The sequence below is a fragment of the Danio rerio genome, chromosome 19 (genome assembly GCF_049306965.1).
Source record: "Danio rerio strain Tuebingen ecotype United States chromosome 19, GRCz12tu, whole genome shotgun sequence".
In the NCBI taxonomy this organism is placed as follows: Eukaryota; Metazoa; Chordata; class Actinopteri; order Cypriniformes; family Danionidae; genus Danio; species Danio rerio.
This window is the reverse complement of record NC_133194.1, coordinates 22,776,050-22,788,555: the sequence shown is the minus strand read 5'-3', so window position 1 is coordinate 22,788,555 and position 12,506 is coordinate 22,776,050. Positions and strand designations below refer to the sequence as shown.

The following is a 12,506-nucleotide window of genomic DNA, read 5'->3' as shown; positions in this document are numbered from 1 at the left end:
ATAAAATGCGTATTGTATAGTGCAGCTTTGCAAAACAATGACCAATTGTCAAAGTAATTTTTCAAACATGTTTGCGTATTCATGTATCTATTTGTGGATTCATACGATTTAAAAAAAAAAAAAGTTTTAGCTTCATAAGTTAAACATTTGATTGAAAGAGGTGATTTTCTGTCTCAAGTTAAACAATTATCTTTATCAAAGGGCTATTTTTATTTGAAAATATTATCAAAACGTGTTTCCAAGACATCGCTTTTTGATTTACATATATAATATGAAATGCCTGTTATAAAAGTACTTTAAAACAAAAATCTGTAGAATAAAATAGTTTTATTTAAGCTGTAAACTGGAAGTTATCCACATCGACTTGAACAATAATCATATTGTACTGTAAGAATCTACAATATAAGAAATGTGTATATTTTAAAATATTAGTTACACCTAACAACTTGATGTATGGAGAAATAAATGCAAAACGCATAACGCGACCTCGTGGTGGCGCTATAGAGTAATTTTACTTTTACACTATTAGGATATGTTAGGTTTGTTTATGCCAGGAATCTCAAATCTATATGATATTATTTTTGAGTATAAAGCTGACCTTTAAAATTAACTTTTCCTCAGACTGTTCTATTTTAATGTTTGTCTAGTTTATAGGGTACGCTGAAGGTGAAACGGCGCATTGGAATCAATGCTGTAAGGCATCGTTTCCCTTCAGCCTCATCGTAGAGAAAGAAAGGAGGAGGAGACGCTGGTTTTAACTGGTGAATGAGTCTAAACTGAGCTCATCCTCTCCTCACCTGCATCCAGTTCACACAAACAACAGAGGACAGGAAGCAAAACACAACTGAGGTAGACGAACCGCCGAAGAAACACGTCGAGACAAACATCATCAAAGAACAGCAGCAGGTATGTTCACTTTTGAGAAACGTTTCTTTCTGTCCCCGTAAACTAATATAACACTGTCACTGTCAACTTTGATTATGCACATAACTTACTGCTTTAGCCTTTCTTTCTCTTCTTTTTCAGTATATTTGCAATAAACGTAATGTTCTGTGATTTTGATTGGAGATTGTATGTTTAAAGCTCACTTCGTATTTATAAAAAGTGCTAAATAAAACCATGAATTTTAGAGAATTTCACGCTTTCAAGTGATTAAATACATTTTTCAGAGTTGGTTTTATGTAAATGATCATATGAGGAGGAGACGGGATGAAAGTAACTTCATGTTTTGTTTGACGGTCTGAAACTTGTTTATCCTTTTTTGGCGTTTGTTCATCCTAGATGTCTTACAGTTTGATACAGTGTAGCTACATTTATCTGCTGTAAATATATGACACATGAACGTATTCTGCATGATCACAGATTATAGTTATGTCAAAAAAAAATCTGTTAGAACGAAGGGTAGGAAAAATGTATAATATAGTATATAGGTGAAGTCAGAATTATTAGCCCCCCTGTTTATTTTATTCCCCCAATTTCTGTTTAACAGAGATTTTTTTTCAACACATTTCTAAACATAATAGTTTTAGTAATTCATCTCTAATAACTGATTTAATTAATCTTTGCCGTGATGACAGTAAATAATATTTTACTAGATATTTTTAAAGACACTTCTATACAGCTTAAAGTGACATTTAAAGGCTTAACTAGGTTAATTAGATTAACTAGGCAGGTTAGGGTAATTAGGCAAGTTATTGTATAACGATGGTTTGGTCTGTAGACAATTGGAAAAAATATCTTAAAGGGACCAATAGTTTTGACCCTAAGATGTTTTTTTGTTGTTGTTATTAATACTGTTTATTCTAGCCAAAATAAAACAAATAAGACTTTCTCCAGAAGAAAAAAAATATCAGACTTACTGTAAAAAAATGTCCTTGCTCATTTAAACATACTTTGGGAAATATCTAAAAAAGAAAAAAAAACTGTTCAAAGGGGGCTAATAATTCTGACTTCAACTGTATATTCTTGGTTAAAACAACAATTTTTACTTGGAAAAAACTTTTTGGGAGAAAAAACCCACAATCATTTCTTATCGAAATATGGCACTGCTCCTGTCAGCTTAAAAAGAAGACTGAAGTGATATTGATAACATCATCATGATTTTAAATGGTCAAACGTGCAGTGTTACAAAGGACCATGTGCCTACATTGCATAATGCATGTTTAGGATTTGTAGTTTTTCTCGCAAAACTTTAACAGGGTAAAATTTAGCAAAATTGTTTATTCATATTTAAAATGTACATATTTAAAATCTTGTGGATTGCTTTAAATGCTTCCATTCAAGTGCTGTTCACATGTGCTGTGAGAAATGGTGCTCCAGTAGTTGTCCATTGTCCTTGAAGAGCCCCTTTCAAAGTGTGCACAAAGTTCTCAATACAATCTGCACTGAAACATGCTCCTCAAACTGACCTAAATTTACACTTTTGTTGCTCTTTCTCAATGTTGAGTTGCCTTCGTGAGTGCAGAGATGCCAGTGCTATACACATCGGCAGGGTTTTATGAATTGGTAATATTTTTCATAATAATATTTCTTAGGATATGTTCAGACGTAGCAGCTTTGGTTTGATTGTACCAATTAATCAATTGCTCTGTTACAGAATAAGTGTGAACTCTGCCAACTAAATGTAGATTTGCATTTAAAAAGTCATTTAAACTGCATTAAATAAACTTTGGTGTGGTTCAGCTGAATTATGAACAACATGGATTAAAGACATGTAAAGAAACAAAACAAGCATGATGTCACAAAAATGTGATTATTAAAGGGCACCTATTTACCCCTTTTTTTAGATTTAAGTTAAGTTTTTTGTGTCTCCAGAATGAAAAGTTTCAGCTCAAAACACCCATCAGATTATTTATTATACCTTTCAGAACATTAGACTTTTCTGCTCTGAGCACATTGTACGTAGCTATTTTTGTTGCCTTTAATGCAAGTTCGTCCTGCCCACCTTTTCCATGTGCCTGTCAGATCGTGCCTCAGGCCCTATTTACACTAATATGTTTTCGCTTTAAAATGCTCAAGTTTTGCTACGGTTATGCCATCCGTGTACACTACGCCTGAGTTTTCGAGCACCAAAAACGGAGCGTTTTGAAAATGCTGGAGAGGTTGTTTTTTAATTTTAAAACGCTGCTGCTCCATGTTGGTGTGCATTGGTAAAACGGAGACATCTGGAAACGGAGGTGGGGCTGAAGACTTTCGCCTCTCTGATTGGGGCTTTTCCTCAATAATAAGTAGTCTACACACAGTTCATTTTTGCTTCCTCTCCTTGTAAAATTAGACAATACCCTGTCTCGTTCACTGAATATCAGTTTTAATGATCAATAATTGCCATTATAAAAGTATACAACATACAATAAGTTTTTACAATATAGGAAATAAAGGCAAGCAATATATTAACCTAATTAATATGTTAAACTAAATTATCCTTGCGTTCAGCCAAAACACATTAGCTAAGATCAAGTTATAGATTCAAAAGACCAAAGTCTGGGAAAATGTGGTTAGATAGACAACAAGATTAATTAAATAACACGTTTAACAAAAATTGTGAGATTAGATCCAGCCGTAGATCCTTGATGAACTGTCTGACTTGCACAGCTCTTATATGGGTAGATGCATGCTAGAGTGTGTGTGTATGTGTGGTCACGTGATGTGCGTTTTCAGCTGTGTAATGTAGACGCAGAGTTGTTTAGAAACGCTGGGTAAAACGCTAGTGTGGAAAGTTTTCTTTCTTAAACGCAGTTTTAAAAATAAAACGTATTAGTGTAAACGGGGCCTCAGTCTCTACCTTTGCTGCATCAGATAAACAGCACAATGACAGACATGAAGGAAGCAGATCTCACATAACGTTTGTGAGAAATACTACAGTAAGAACTTTTAATGATTTTTTGATGTATTTGTTGTGGAGTAGCAAGGATGAGTCACACACAATGTTGTTACAAAGTTCATGCACAGACACACACACACACATCAGGCTCCTTTAACTTTGCACTGTTGCACACTTTACACTCGCAAACTGATTTAAGCGTACTATATAGTTTGGAAGTATGCAGTTTCGGATGCAGCCTTAATCTCAGTTGCTTTGCACACATCCTGTCTTGTTGATATGATCATATGCATTACTACGGAGATATGTTAATACACGGCTGTCAATCAATTCGGTGGACGCCAGGGAAGTCGCCTTTGTCACGTTGTGGTGGGCCTCAAAATAGGAGGGATTTGGATCCTATTTTAACGTAAGGAAATTTTAAAAAGAGACTTATTGTCTTTATATCACCCCAATATGACTGTGGACACACTATACCCACACACAAATCTGTCCAAACAGCTTACAAAATTTCATCATAAGTGCCCTTTAAAAGAACAGAATGCTCAAACATACCTCAAAACAGGCATTGCAAAGCAACTCTTTGCAACAGATTTTCACTTGCGTCTGTGACTTGGCACTGCTTTCACTCCTTTACACATTTTATAAGCTTTTCACGAGTTCTCAAAAGAAAAAAATAACAAGTACCGCACATGCACATTAAGCACATCACATTTAGATTTATGTTCAGTATGTTCTGTTGCGAAACATATGTCATAACAGCTTATTTGTAATTCAAACACCCCCTTAAATGGAAAATATATAATGCTTTGGTGCTTTGTGCCAATTTTTTTTTAATTTGGACAATATATTAATAACATGTAAGCAGGAATATTTGAGAACTCAACTTCATTCTTTACTAGAATTCCTGTCCAAAAACAGGCACATATTGTTCATTCACACATGGTGGTATCAAGTGAGATGACTGCTAGAAGATGATGACCTTCGGTTAGTATTTCACACACACATACACACTCACTCATTCACAGTGGGGCTCCGAGGCTGATATGAGTGACAGGCTAAGCAGTCAAACTCTGTGTGTGTGAGAGAGAGAGAGAGAAATGTAGCAGGGGTGAGAGATTGGAAGTGAGAGGAATGAAGTAAGGTGATTACCAACCTGTGAAATAGGAGGGGAATGTGCTATCATCAACTTTCATATTCAGCCATGCCAAGCTGCACTTGCGATAGCGACCTACAGAGTCCCACAAACATCTTGTATGCAAACTTTCCTACATGCTCATACAGATGACGTGTCTACAAAGACCACAATTTACTGCCACACCCCTTTACAGAAACCGTTTTAAATAATGTTGTAAATACTGTTTATATTAACTGATGATGGAGGCGCAGTGGGTAGCGCTGGGTCAGTTGGCCTTTCTGTTTGGAGTTTGCATGTTCTCGTGTTAGCAGGGGTTTTCCCTGTGTGCTCCGGTTTCTCCCACAACTCCAAAGACATGCGGTATAGCTGAATTGAATAAACTTAATTGTCCATAGTGTATGTGTGTGAATGAGAGAGAATTGGTGTTTCCCAATGATAGGTTGCAGCTGGAAGGGCATCCACTGCAAAAAAAATTATTCTAGATAAGTTGGCGGTTTATTCTGCTGTGGCAACCCCAGATTGATAAAGGAACTAAGCCAAAAAGAAAATGAATGAATGAACTGATGATGACATATTAAACAGATTTATCACAGGATCACAGTAGAGTACACAAACCAAGGTTTTAATCATTAAAAACTTGATAAATTCTAGAATATTATCACTTTTTAAAATATATTTTACAATTAGAATATGTATTTGGAATAATAAGTTTGATAAATAATTTTTACACAAATATTTGTCATTATTATTTCACTCTTTCACTATGAAACCACAACACTTGCTCATGCACACTAAGCAAGGTCATAGCTCACACACACAAAAAGTGAAATGAACTAGGAGGCTTGTGAACAAATCACTTAATCTAAATGACGTAATTTAAGCATGCCAAAGTCAATTTTATGTATATAAAATATATTTTCCCAACAACAAAATTGTGGCTAGTGAAAATGGCGAGTGACTAGTAACATTGGAAAACTACTAGCCACAGTGGCCGGTGATGAGAAAAGTTAATGTCAAGCCCTGCTTGCAGTTAATATGCTAAATCAATTTTGTAATGTGTTGGATCTTAATCTCTGCTCCAACAACTTCTGAAATTTCTATTTTTTTTTTATTTATTTTTAATATCTTGCAATATAATAATGTCTGGGATGGTCATGTAAATCACGGTACAAATCTGGGTAATAATGAGCTGCCAGTACTTTTTCAGTTATTTTAGACATTGCTTATGAAGTGACTTGATTTAGATATACATTTTCATGCATAATCCCTAATAATTTTATTACCAATTTTGCATGTTGTCCTCTTGTTAGTGGGGGTTTTGCCTGTGTGCTCCGATTTCCCCAAACATTACATTAAACAAAACATTGCTTTGTTTAAAAATTTCCAAATAGTTATAATTTCATTTTTTTTTTTTTTTTACGATGGCCTTAGATTTTGGATCCCACTACATTTTCTGTAACATACTAAAACATTTATTAACCTGCTGGATTAAATGCAGACTTTTAATGTAAAAATAGTAAAGTACTTTTTTTTGCTCTCAAAAAAATAACTCATTGGATGAACTAAATTTACTTGAGAGCAGGATTTCCATCCAATAAATTTGTTTAACACCAACTAAAAAACATGATTTTATTAGATAAAAGTTCAAATATATTTGTATTTTTATATAACCTAAATTCAAATGTTTTTTAATATAATGTATGTATTATGTTTCATACATTTCAAGTTTCTTAGTATTATTTGAAGTTATCCTAAATTACCTAAAAGAGCCATTTTAAACAGATTTCAAGAGTTGCATAGACAGTTGATTGAGACTGATCTGAGAACTCATTTTAGGACAGTTATTGCTTACTGAGCAAAGCAATCTGCATTTGTGTTTATTAAGCTGCCAACACCCAAAGCATTGGTGCTTCAGCTAGGTGGTAACCTCAAAACTCAAAGCATTACATGAAAATCTTGTAAGTCTTCAAACTGAAGTGAAGATTAAACTTTAACTAGTCTTTCTATTAACTTTAAACACCAAAGATTACGTTTATTGTCAACATTTTACTCTCTTAATTCAATCCCACACAAAGCATGCTGGGCGACGCAGTGGTGCAGTAGGTAGTGCTGTCGCTTCACAGCAAGAAGGTCGCTGGTTCAAGCCTTGGCTGGGTCAGTTGGCGTTTCTGTTTCCCCCACAGTCCAAAGACATATGGTACAGGTGAATTGGGTTGGGCTAAATTGTCCTTAGTGCTTCCCAGAGATGGGTTGCGGCTGAAAGGGCATTCACTGCTTAAAAACGTGCTGGGTAAGTTGGCGGATCATTCCGCTGTGGCGACCCCAGGTTAATTAAGGGACTAAGCTGAAAAGATAATGAATGAATAAAAGCATGCTGGGAACTACAAATCCGCTAACCAGTTGGACCGTCACAATTCCTTTATGTTGTCCCAACACAAAATGCTTAAGTTAACTTAATGGTTTACAAATTTAAGTGGACAGAACATAAAACAAAGCACTGTGTTGTTTCAGCTCATTTTAAACAAGTAGTTTGAACAATCAACCGTAACCATTATTTGAGGTTGTAAAACATATTCCAGTATTCTTTGTTATTATAGATTCAGTCATTTGTTTATAATGCAAAAGTACTTCTAAGCAGGTTGTACACGAAACACAAAACAACACATTTGTTTCAACCCATTATGCCTCAGTAGTTAGCACTGTCGCCTCACAGCACGAAGGTTGCATTTTCTCTTTGTGTTCGTGTGGGTTTTCTCCGTGTGCTCCGGTTTCCCCCACAGTCCAAAGACATGCGGTACAGGTGAATTGGATGAACTATATTTGCCATAGTGCATGTGTGAATGTAAGAGTGTATGGGTGTTTCCCAGTATTGAGTGGCAGCTGGAAGGGCATCCTCAGTGTAAAACATATGCTGGAATAGTTGGCGGTTCATTCCGCTGTGGTGACGTCTGATAAATAAAGGATTAAGTCAAAGGAAAATGAACGGATGAATGACCTTTATGCAATATAATTACACTTTAGAAATCAAATATAGAGGATTGTATTCATATTTTGAAAATCCCTTTTTCAGAGCAAGACATTAGGAGAGTAAATCTGGCTTTTCTTTATTGCATCATATTGACAATCTCTCGTCTCCATTGGTTACCAGACCCCCCCACCACAACCTTGCATTCGATGTGTGCTTTCAACTTATTATCCTTCCCTATCATCTTGCCTAAATTTAGCTCTCCATCTTTCTTTTTTCCCTTTTTTCTTCCGCTCCCCTCCTCGTGCTTATCACAGTGAGAGATTATTGTGTGTGAATATCTACGTGTGTGTTCTGCTGAGAACCATGCAGGAAATGTGTAGTGTGGGAAGTGTGTGGTTGGGATGTAGAGTATAAAACTGCCTATGCACCTTTCTGCTAAAGATAAACTCCTAGTCTGATTGTGTTCTCGTATTTCTATTAGCTTTAATGTGCATTCCAAAGTGCATTTTCAATAAACTGTTTTATTCTGTTTCTTAAGTGCATCTATATTTATGTCATGTACCTGTAAAAAAAAACATATTATCACTCATTCATAGCCAAAATAGCTTTAAAGTGCTCTATTATGCTTTTTAAAAGCTTCCTAATTTTGTTTTGGAGGTCTGCTGCAGTAGATTTGCATCCATCCATGGCCAACTTACATTGCATTACCTTTTTCCTACAGTGTCTGAAACATTTCAACATCTTTAAACCAGAGATGGCAAAACTAGGGCCCGCAGGCCAAAGTTGGCTCTTTGTGTCCTATGATTTGGCCTGCCCAAGGGAAAATGATAGAAAAGGGTTGGAGAATGCCTTTAACAGAGAAAATCATTTCTATTGTAATGTAACCTTTGGTCTTTTTGTTTTATTGTTGTAAAAGAAACAGATTTTTAACAAATGTACATAGTGTGACTTAACAAATAGAGGATAAAGCAAAAGAGCAGAATACATCAGCGTGCAAATCAAGGCAAAGTTTGTTAAAATAATAAACATTTTTGAAAAATTAGAATGCTTTAGTAAATATGGTTGAAAGTACTCTTTTTTTTTTTTTTTTTTAATTATATGGTTTCCGCTACATTCATTCTTCCATGGCGGGGTGCCACACCAAAATTCATCCTGCCACGGCACCATTACAGCTTCTTATTAATTCAAAACATTCATTCATTGTTGTTGTTGTTGTTGTTGTTGTTTTTAATAGTGGGTTATAATTGCACCAAACGCATTAAAAGGTAAGTGAATTATAACAACGCAAACTTTTCTGTTACCGTTGTAGGGCTGTGCGCTATTTGTTTAACACTTTAAGGTGACGTGCTGAAAGACAGACTGACTTACTGACAGGTGCGCAATGCATGAGGACAGCGAACACGACGTAGTTTTCAGTTAAGATGAACACAGTTTCCATAATTATGCTTTATTTATAGATAAAAGTCTGTGATTCTGCATACAAAGACTTTAACGTTATCTTGCTGGAGTTTACTGCCATTTCACTTTACTTCAGGACGCATTAATCCCACTCTCTAGGGCTATTGGAGACATTCCTAAATATTCCTAGCAAATCTAATAAATGTTGGAGACATACTCACTACATAAATGCGCTAAAGCGCACTTCAGCAGTGTTTATTTGAGAGCCCACCAGAAGATCTGCGCTTGATAGCGTTTGAGGGCGTGCAAGAAGTTTTGTGCACAAGCAGAGAAAATCGGCGCGCAAGCAGAGATTGCATGTTCATATTAACCTTACATAAATGCGATCCCGATGTGTAATACTGCGTTCACCACATTTCTCCATGAAATAACGCCATAGGTAGTTGGTAGATTTGTGTAAAAGACCTGCCACCACAGCTGGTAAATATCCTAGAGAAAACACTGAATTATTATAATTTAAATTAGGGAATGATCCATGGCAACTTTACTGTTATACAGTTTGCTATATTTACCTTCAACCCCACAGCTCTCATTCAAACTTGGATTTTGCCCCTTCAAAAGAAAAAGTTTGGGCAGCTCTGCCTTAAACTCCTCCTTTTCAAGAACTTACCTTGTATCAGAACCTAAACATTCTTTATTTATGATTTATTACATCTGAATTTCTGCTTTAAAAGCTTCTGATCTGAGCACAGTGACCCAAACTATATTGTTAGATTATATTGTTAAATTATTATATTTAACTATATTGTTGGTTCCTTTTGTGTCAGCCATGTTTAATGTTATGTCAAAGAGACTCTACACTGTAGGTTCGCTCCTGTTAACCCCAGTGATCTCAGGTATAATTTACAACAGATCATTTACCATTGAGTGAGATTTGGACAGTTATTTAACTTTGATCTTCAGGATCTACGCACTTTTCTCATGAGAGAACAATATCATGCTGCTGGAATCATGCAGGGCTGCATGATTTGGAGAAAAAAATCTAATTGTGATTTATGTGAGCAAAATTGCGATTTGCAATTTTAAAATGCTTTTTTTACTGTAATTTCATTTAAAAAAAAAAAAAAAAAAGCTGCAGGTTTGATGTGGTGGTTTTGATAGCGCCAAAGAAAGACCAAGCATAATCACAAAAGTATGCTTATCTATGCTTCTGTTCTTTAAATTTTTTTCCAATAAAGCTGTCAGTTGAAATGACAGATTAAGCAAATAACTACAATTTTTTAAATTTAATTTAATAAATGAGATCTAAAATCTTTCACATTCATGATGTAATGACAATGCTTTCCATACACAGTTTTAGATTTTACTTCACAGCACAAGAATTCTTGCATTAAAATTTACAATTGATGAATATATTTATATTTATATATTATTTGTTATAGTTTTGTCCTTTAATGCAAGCAGTCAGATATATGAACTGTACCTTAACTTATTAACTGTAACCTCTTCAAAGGAAATACTTTTTAATTGTTTCAAACAAAACTGAAGTACATGCACAGAACAACATGATCATTTATAGCAAATAAACAAATGTAAATATTATCCTGCTTGCTTTTTGATCATTGTTGAGTGAGTTCTTAAACACCTGTGATGGGTCATTGACACATTGTGTTTCCGCATTTAACAGAAAGGGTTGTGATTGTCTCTAAGAGTTAGCGCGGCTCTGGTGTTATCCACCAATGAGTGACGGGTATTTGAATAAACAGCCATGGGTACAGTCTATAGCTGGAGGTTATCATAGCTGATCCATGATTTGTGTGGTGGAGAAAATTCGAGCTGCAGAGAAACATGCTCGTGTGTGTGGATCCACAAGTATCGATGTAAAAGCCGAGAGAGGAGAGGAACCGTTCCCTCACCCAAGCAAGTCAAAGGTCTACAGAGAGAGTTTACAGCTTTCATTTTCTATATATTAGTGAAATAGGGGCTCGTGGTTCTGCTGTAACAGTTGTCTATTTTTTAAGTAATGTTAGTTGGATTGTTTTAATTACTTGTGCTCACCTCACTTGCCACAGTATTAATTGAAATAATCGCAGCTTGTGTGATTTTTTTTTTTTTTAAATCACACATTTTCAAATCACGCTTTCGGTTTAAAATCTGCTTTATAAATAACATTGCGAAACTGTCTTCTCGATGTATGAGCTGTGGCCTAAAAGAGCAAATTTTTCAAAAAGAAGTTCTTCGAACTAATTTTTCATGTGGCTATGGGTACAGTTAGCGTGAATGGACCAAATATATGTTCAGGCAATGTTGTTCTTGCACAATCTGTCTTAGGAGTCTTGTTCTTTTCTAAACGTCTACACTGTAAAAAGTGATTAGTTACTTTACTTTATAAAAAGGGAGTAAACCCGTTGGCTTTAAAGCAACAAGGTAATTTTATTTAAAATAGTTAGTAACCCATTGACTACTTTGTTTACCTAATAATTAAAAGGCAATGAGTTTACTCTCTTTTTTAAGTAAAGTCAACTAATCATCATTTACAGTGTGAGAGCACCTTAGCTGCTTCCTGGTCTAGTCTTTCAATATCTGGGTACAAGACTTCAGTGCAAGCACTGGGGGTGATTTGGGGAACAACACCAATGAGTTTATATCATGTCTGGCTCACGGTGGCTCAGAATTATACAACTTTCCCATTTCCTATTATATTCAGTTTCCCAAGTGGCCACTTCTGCAGTACTCTATTCTAGCAAAAACCTGTCTCCCTCATCGAAGATGAAGCTCTATAGCCCATATTTTATTGTGGCCAAGACAGGTGTCTGAATAGGTTTGTGGAAATAGAACTGGAGCTGTTTTACATTCAGAATAGTTCTACCTATGGGGGTTGGATGTATCAGTTCAAGGTCCAACCTTTTTGGATTGCCCTGTCTCTCACTGTCTTTTTGAAAGTTGTTAATGCCACCCTTTCCACATTAAGAAAGCACATTATTCATATACTCATTTCTAACTCTTTGTCAGTGTTGAGCTCCTTGAAACCTCATTAAGCACAAAAACCCAGCCCCAATGAAATACTTTCAAAGGTTTCTGGAGCCCTCCTTAACTATGCTAACATTGCTGATACAACTGATGCAACACTACTGGAGTCCTGAAAAGGCCTGGCCATCATAGAAAGTATGCAGTGGCTATCA

At 35.5% G+C, this 12,506-nt stretch overlaps 2 protein-coding genes across 13 annotated transcripts in view; both read left to right on the top strand.

The window, feature by feature from the left end:
- pals2b (protein associated with LIN7 2, MAGUK p55 family member b) overlaps positions 1-12,506 on the top strand; it is a 349,623-nt gene that overhangs the window by 20,295 nt on the left and 316,822 nt on the right. The window lies entirely within an intron of this gene.
- The window catches only part of rftn1a (raftlin, lipid raft linker 1a), a 96,370-nt gene continuing 84,648 nt past the window's right edge, over positions 785-12,506 (top strand). For all 12 annotated transcript variants that reach the window (XR_012395027.1, XR_012395028.1, XR_012395026.1 and 9 more), the window contains exon 1: positions 785-906. The gene's annotated coding sequence lies outside the window, so the exon portion shown is untranslated. The remainder of the gene's footprint in view (positions 907-12,506) is intronic.